General features: G+C 36.2%; 1 long non-coding RNA gene across 1 annotated transcript; it reads right to left on the bottom strand.

Moving 5' to 3' along the window:
- Positions 1 to 353: 353 nt before the first annotated feature.
- On the bottom strand, positions 354 to 1201 carry LOC137466364 (uncharacterized). Its single transcript, XR_010995132.1, has 2 exons — positions 1063 to 1201; positions 354 to 966 (listed from the first exon to the last, which is right to left on the bottom strand). It is a non-coding gene; the product is annotated as an uncharacterized lncRNA (long non-coding RNA).
- Positions 1202 to 8235: the final 7034 nt, after the last annotated feature.

Below are 8235 nucleotides of genomic sequence, written 5' to 3'. Positions count from 1 at the left end.
GACTTAATCTAATTCAAACATCCATAATACAGTACCTGGAAGCAACCAGGAAAACTCATGTTTGAAGGGGAATCCAAGCAAGCAAGACATCTACTCAGGGATGCTACTGTACCCAAAGGCTTCCCTGAATACAGATATCTGTACATGCTTCAGAGGTGAAGGAAATCCAGAATGTTTGATATTTAGAATCTTACATAGTTTTTCACAAATCCTGATTCGCTAGAAAACTCACAACCAGTGGCACATAGTCCCTTCTGAACAATGTAACATTTTCCCTGTAGAAATTCAGAGAAATTAAAAATTGCATATTTATATCTCTGCAGTGTCTCCTCAGCAGTAATGTTGACACTTGATGGCGAAGAATGCTTTATTTATTTAATAAAGGCATACAGAAATGACAAAAATATCAGCCAGTGAAGCCAAGGAAATGCAACAATTAGGTTAATTCTCCTTCCAAGTTCAGCATACTTAGCTAATATTATCACATGAAAATAGAGAGGTAAAAACAAACCTTACTGCAAAATTATAACTACAGCATGACATTGAAGCCTACAGTTTAGAAAAATGTGTCAAAATTCTCATAACATATATGCAACTTTTAGCCAATTTTTCTTTAGAAAAAAGAAGAGCAACATCATCAAGAGCTACAATGGTATTCGTGCTATTCACTCTATTATTTATATTATTAGGCCATTTTTTGTACTACATAGTGATGAATTGAATCATACGGTATTGTTTCATTTTGACCTCCAAATCTCTATCCTTCCAGCTCTAAGATTAATCTTCCAATTCTCAAGTTTTTGCAGTCATTCAAGCATTCTATATGCTGACCCATACTCTTGCCAAGAGAGATGTAAGGTTTGCAAATACTCTGAAGTTAGCATTTCATTTTTTCAGATCAACATTCCTTTGCCCACAGAAATAAGCAGTAAGTCCATACAGGAGTGCCCACAAGTCTTCAGGTAGCTTAAACATGAAAAAGTTTCATAATGCTGTTAATTTAAGACCCCATTCTGAAGCTGGCATCTGAGCAGTTATTTACTGCAGTTAAGTTACACTGACCTCTAAGAATGGACAGTGGTCCCCTTCTGGAATTGAAAACTGCCTTTGGCACCCATTAGTAGCGTTGAAGACCCAAGGCCACGTAGTTTGGGTTTTACAGAACATTCTGCTTCATCTTCCAACACTCTCAAGCCCTAGCAAGTTTCTGATATAAAACTTCTGCATTACCATATAGTTTTTTCACCCACCCACAGTAAATGGTTCAAGATCAGACTCTTTAAGAACTTTACTATTTTTCTTCCCCATAAATTATGAAACTTGCAATGATGAATAAAAATCTGCTTCCAAATCTCTCTGCTATGTAGCCTCCTTCACTGAGGCAAAACTTTCCAAGAAATTCCCAGGACTATAAAACCACCCTGTGATTCTCTAATGTGACCAAAGAGCAGAAATTTGGACAGTGCTCCAAGTCAAGTTGGGTTTGTTTTGTCTGAGATTTTTTTAAAATTCTTGTCAGGTGATTTCATCACCATTAGAACTTTACGATAACATGCTAACAGACTCATTCTCTGCTTTGAGACCTCTGCAAGCCTCAGAAAAAGGTGTTTTATTGGCTGTATATTAAAAACTCCTACTAAACACTCTGTGACAGTTGTTTCACTTCAACATATGAACAACTTTACTGACCTTGTATGAAGTTCTCACATATTGGTCAAAAAGGATTTCCCTTACCATTCTACTCATGATTATTTTGACCATGCTTTTCAAGCAGGGTTATATAAGTAATGCAACCCCCTGCAAACCATAAAATAGAGGATTTCCATCCCTTGTCAAAATATTAGAGAACCAGGAAAAGATTGGGAATATGATAGATATTATATATGATAGATATGGGAATATGATAGATATTATATATGACAGATGATACAACAGATCAGAGACCTGTGCGGCAAAAGGCTATTCCCTTTGATATTCAACACCACACCATTTCAAAGGAGACTGACAAGTCAAGTTTAAAAAAATCCCCCAAGGAAAAAACATCAGCACAGACAACTGACAGAGCTGTTGCTTCAGACATGAGAAAAAAGACTGAAAGCTGGGGCTTCCAAGAGAAAATTATTTTTACTGGTTTCTCCAGTTGCTTGTTTCCATGTCTCCACCACAGCTTGGATGTGGTTATTTCTTTACATCCCTATTGCCCTGTTAACTTCTAGTTTTACTGTCATTCATAACACCCAATGATCCTTGTCTAGTTAGTGTGTTACATGTTTAGCAGTCTTTTCCACAGACCTCAGGAATAAACTACATCAGTGGATATAATGAAGATAATTACACCCTTACATTGTGATTACTGTGCTGCAAGAAACACCATCTTAAGACACCATTATTCTTATTTCTTATGTACTTATCAAACATAGCTCCTTGACCTCCCTTTCCAGATCACATATCTTTTCCCACTCCACATCACTATATTTAATAAATTAATCAGATAGTACATTCATACACTTTCAGCCTTCAGTAGTAAACACTGTATCATTTACTGTGTCCCAAATGTCCCAAATGTTCAAAGATCTTTTTTCTATTTTCAGAACAAAGCATCTCCAACTATATCTTTCCCTTTGCAAGAATGAGACCCAGCATCTTTCAGGAGGACCACCATTCTATTAAAGACATTGGAGAGTGCATTTGTCCTGTATGTGTCTGTAGGAGTTTTCCAGTTAGGATATTACCACCAGCAATATATCCCACAGTGTGGTGTACTACAAAGGCACCACAAATCTGTCACCAAAATAAACTCCAGCATTTTACACTAAGCAAAATGATCCTTTAGGACAGACACAGTTACTGCTTACTCCCTTCTCATAAGCCAGTGTCTGTGTCTATTAGCTCATTAGGGAATCATTAAAGCTTATCTATTTTCCTAAGCCTTTGGAACTACCTACTTTGAAACTTAAGACAATTGCAATCACAGTTTAAAAGATTTATTTGTCCTCAGACTTCTGTTCATCCCCAGACATAACGCCTTTCCTGGTGTGTACACTATGTACACTTTTTTCCCTGTATTTTCTTTATATATTTTTCTGCAGAAAAAAGGGATTATAGCAAAACAGAAACAATCCACTGAGCTTTAATGTATTTTAGCCTGTATTTCCTGCCTCTGCATCATCTTACCAAGAAAGGCAGAGACAGCTATAGCAAACTCTTGCACAAATTTACAGTGAAAGCAGATAAAAAGCAGTTATCTAAAGTAGAAGAGTGTCACACTACTTGGTCTGAGTTCTACGATTACTCAACCTGCTGATTTTTAGCTGAGCTGTCCCCGCTAGAGAGCGAATGCATCAATTGATGCCAGGACCTTCAGTATGAGACCATAGGGCAAAAGCCAGACTTTCCTTCAGATGATGTCTTGAATGTTCATACATTTCCAGGGAGAATTTCTAGTCTAACATCAGGCATCTTTTGGCTCAGCTTCAGTTAGAATGCTGTATTTTAACATAATGCAGCTAGCAAATACATGGAAGAGCAAAAATTGTCCATATTAGACAAATTGTCCATTAAATATGTTTTGTACCAACACAATCACAAAAGATAACAGAATATAAATATGTGCTAATCCATTTCTACTGTGATGAAACAGCAGAACAGCAGCAGGCAAAAATCCATATCTAGGACCAAATTCAATTGTAACTCCTATATCAGTATAAGTTTACCAAGAGTGTTCTAATATTTTGCCAGTATGATTATACATCTGATCTACTTTTGAAGAAAAAAAAATCATTAAGTGGAACTCAAGACTACATTCAAGTAGTCTAGGCTTTTGAAAACTTAGTGACATCAGAATACTTTGAAAAAGGAAAGTGGCAGAATTACTTGGTTGCAAACACAATGTCTTGGTTTAATCATGTGAAAGAAGTTGGCTGAAAGTCAACCACATCAGAATTGAGACAGTAATCAGCTAGAAAATAAGCTAAGAAGCATCCCCATTCAATATAAGCTGGAATTTTACTCACTGCTAGTAATGTGTGGATTTGCTAACCCCAAGTACTGTTTTTCTCTAGTTCTCTAGTACAGGAAAGCTACACTAAGACATCTATATTTGTGGGTCTACTCCAGCAATTAACATATGGTCACCACATGGGACAGTGACATTTTCATACAATTGGCCTTAGCATTTTGTTAATTTATCTTAAAACAAAACTAATCAGTTAAGCAGTAATTCTGTGTAATATTCTCTGCTTTCTCCAGACATCAGATCTGTAAAAGCTGGTTTTAGATACTCTGCAGAAATTCCCAAAAATTGTGCAAAACTTCTGAGAACAGCTTGAACATGCTGGTGGTTACACAATGTAACAGTTGCACTGGAAAAGCAAAAATTAAGAGTCTTTTATTTTCCTAAGAGGAAAGAAAAGTATTTCCTGTCCATTTTCCAGCAGTTTTACAGATTCTGAAACAATAACACACCTTCATGAAGGAAGAGACCTTGTTCTTAATGTTCACCTACCATATCAAATTCACGTGAGATATCTTTTGTGAAAAAAGGGTCTATTTGGAAAAATTAGTCCATTATAATTTCAAGACTGAAATTAAATATCATGATACCAAGTGTAGTAAAGAGATGCCTTCATATCAAGCACAAAAGCAAACTTGATTGAATTCCCATTTCAACTAGTTTGGGGTTTCTTTGTAGTAAGTGCAGTGGTTATTCTGAAGCCTTTTTGTCAGTGTCTTCTTGTGCTTCTTCTAAAGCAATATTTTCTTTAAGATTTTGAAATCCTCAGAATCACCAATCACTCTTGCAAAATTCCTTCAGTGTAGTCTAGTCGTTACTAACATTTCCTATTTTTATAAACCAAGCACCTGTCCTTAGTCAGGGAGCATGGAGGAGGAATTTAACTTGTCTTAGGAAATTTGAATTGATCCAAAGTGAAGCCCTACTGAAGGCATCTCAAATTGTCCCTTTCACATTTAAAATGGCAGGTAAATCTTAACATAAGATCATAGAGGCTTTCTCAGACTCCTTAGTCATACAGAAAGTACTCTTTTATAACGTCTTCACTATGATTTAAGACCAAATTAACTAACTCAAGTTAAAACCTTTCCCCACTGCCCATTTTTTTAATTACAAGGAAGCGACACCCAGTTGAAGCAGAGAGATTTAAAGACCAACTGGTTTCCTCTGCAGTCTAAATTCCATTTAAACACTACCTTTAAATACAGTTTTTGACTGATTTTTTTTAGTCTTCTTTTATAAGATTACTCTGTAAGGTTTTAACAGATTAACTAATTTAATTTCAGTCGTACAGCTTTTTTGAGGCAACACTAGATCAAGCCCAAAGCTATTAGGTTTAAAATTTATTTCCTGTGACTTTCTATGTATCATTTCTAGAGAGTCACCAGTTAAGCTCCTTGAAATTGGTTAGAATAAACAGCTTTGTATATATTTGCCTAACTAAAATTGACTTGTCAACAATCTGTCTTCAATTAAAGGCTCCATTTTCACAAAAGACTGCATGAACAGTTTTGGGGGAAAAATAATTTTGCTATGAAAATATACAGACCGTGTGGTTGCATTTGTTTTTTGGTAAAATAAAGATATAAGAAGTATACTTTAAAGTAAGAACATGGAGCACTTTCACTTGACTTCTGCTTTCTAGCCCCTCAGGTTATACATCACATCTCATGACCCTATTGTTCTTCACAAGGTTTTATATGTTCAGGTAAAACTTCTCACTGACAGACAGGTGTTTTCATATTCTTTTCCTTTTCCCTTTCCCTCCCTGCATCTCTCAATACTTTAAGTACAGGTGTTATTAAACTGTACCCTAGGATTTCTTCTGTAAGTGAACCTGCTCAGAAAATACTCCTCAGTCTGGCTTGCAGAGTTGACTGAAAAGCTAGAAAGAGGAAAAAAAAAATTAAATATTTGTTACTAAGTAACAAGTTGGATACCTCTTTTTCCCATTTTAAGAAGAACAAATTTCAGAATTAGAGCTATTTCACTTCCACCTAGGATAGAATAATTAGCATGCCACCTCCTATGAGAATTAAGACCACTAGGAAGCCTCTTTGGGAAGAATTATCATTGCTTACAGAATTTGTATCTTTTCTGAGCTTCCAAAGTCCATTTAAACTGAAGCATAAGTAGAAATAAAAGTACAGTCAACAGAACAAGAAAGAGTATTTCTGACTTATTTTCTAACCTCCAGACTAAGGAAATTAGAAGAGAAGGGTAATTCAAGAAAATTAGACAAAGACACATAAAAAATAGGACCATCATCTATATGAAAATAGAAAGTCAATAAATGATAAACACTGAATTTTTGCAGCAGAGAAAACATGCAAATTGGATACTCTGCCCTACCTGACTTAGAACAAGTAATAACAATAATAAATTACCTCTTCAAGTTCTCATACTTGTGGAACTGCACAGAACAAAACAAAAAATTTATTTTCAAGCCCATAACAACTACAGAACATATTTGCTGAAATTTGTGTAATTAGAACCAATCCTAATACAAAAGGCTTTCAAACAAAGTTATTTACTCAATTTTATTTACTCTTTCAGCCAAAACAAATTTCTATAGCAAAAGCCATGTTTCAGTACTTTAACTATCTATGTTTTCAACCCTCTGCAACAAAGGAGCTACCCTGAGACATCTTACTCCGTCAATTCTTTTGTGCAAATAAAATCCAATGTATTGGAAAGTATGACAAGTGTTACATGTAGAAAGAACCCTTACTAAATTTACAATACAGGAAAATAATTTTGACTTCAGGGCACCTGACTGATTTTCACTGTGCTTAAATCAGGACAAGTGTATGCACAGCAGCCTACCTTGCATTGAGCAAACCTTGGCAAAATTGGGGCAATCTTCATTTTCTACGTTTGGGTTTAAGGTCTACACACTTGTGCTCAACAAGGTAAGAACTCAGTTGAAAAGCCAAAATTTCAATCTCTAAGGAAGATGAACAGTAATTAGCAGAGGATGTAAGTGGCTAAACCACTTCAACTATGCATTTGAGATGGTCTTTATGGCATATTGGAAAGCATATTAGATAAGCCCTTTAGATAACTTTAAATCATGGCACACAGAAAAGCCCACCTGTTTCCATCAGAGATCTCATCCATGTATAAAACCCATCAGTACAGTAGATACAAAACACTCCAGAAAAATTCCATGTAAACTGTCAGGAAAGCACCAAGGCATCCATGACCTGGATAATCCTGAGAGCCCCATGGGTCAACCAAAGACACCGTCAGAGCAACAGTGATCCATTCACATGGAGCAATTTCCAGAGGCAAGTGCCTTCCTAAACACTAAATCAATCTGATAGAAGTGGTTCTTTCAGTAAGAAAGTATTAGTGTTCTGAAAATTGCACAAATTTCTGCAGAGTTCAGCAGTTAGAAGCTCTGCTCAGGATACACAAAACAGCAGCTATCTTTAAGGAATGCACTGATAAATTCTCTACAGTACCCTTGCCATGGAAAGGGCCAAAGGTATCACTGGTCCTCTATCTAGGGGTAAGTGACTCTTTCATCCTTGTTTTTAATCTGAAACCACCCACATCATTGGTGAAATTGGAAAGATACTCTCCCAGTGCAGGCCTGCTGATGGGCAGTGAAATCTCATTCTCCAAAACCTGTCCTCAATACAAATGGTGATTAATGAGGACAATGAGTATCAGACAGTAAACATCTGTTATCTTTTGTACCACAAATAGGCTGGAATTAACAAGTAATAAATGGTCAGGAGAACACTGAAGTGTAAATGAAGTTGTGACTCTACCTTTCACAGCTGATTTACTAATTCTGGAGAAGAAGTCAGACCAAAACCTGCAAAGTTGTATTTAAAATATTAGACGACGTAGAAGATGTCGCCCTGAATTCTTAGGATTTTCTAAAGCTTTCTGAGTTTACATTCTTTTAGAAAACTTTCTCACGCAACTTTCTGTAAACAACCTATTGTTTTACATTCTTTCATAGAGGCGGAGAAATTTGATGCACTGGTAGTTTGTCCAGTGTCGTTGGAGAGGTGGCGCATTCACCCTCCAATCCACTGGCACCTTTTGATAACTCTAAATGATTGGAGTCAGAGGAAATAAATTAGACTCTTCATTGTGACCATAGCTGTGGTGCATTGTTTTTCCTTGTGTCCTCTGGTGACAAGAATATAGAGAGAAACTATTAGAAACTGATTTGAACTTGGGTTTAAAGGGGGAGAAGAGGGTTA

The sequence above is a fragment of the Anomalospiza imberbis genome, chromosome 2 (genome assembly GCF_031753505.1).
Source record: "Anomalospiza imberbis isolate Cuckoo-Finch-1a 21T00152 chromosome 2, ASM3175350v1, whole genome shotgun sequence".
NCBI lineage: Eukaryota > Metazoa > Chordata > Aves > Passeriformes > Viduidae > Anomalospiza > Anomalospiza imberbis.
This window is presented reverse-complemented; position numbering and strand designations above follow the sequence as displayed.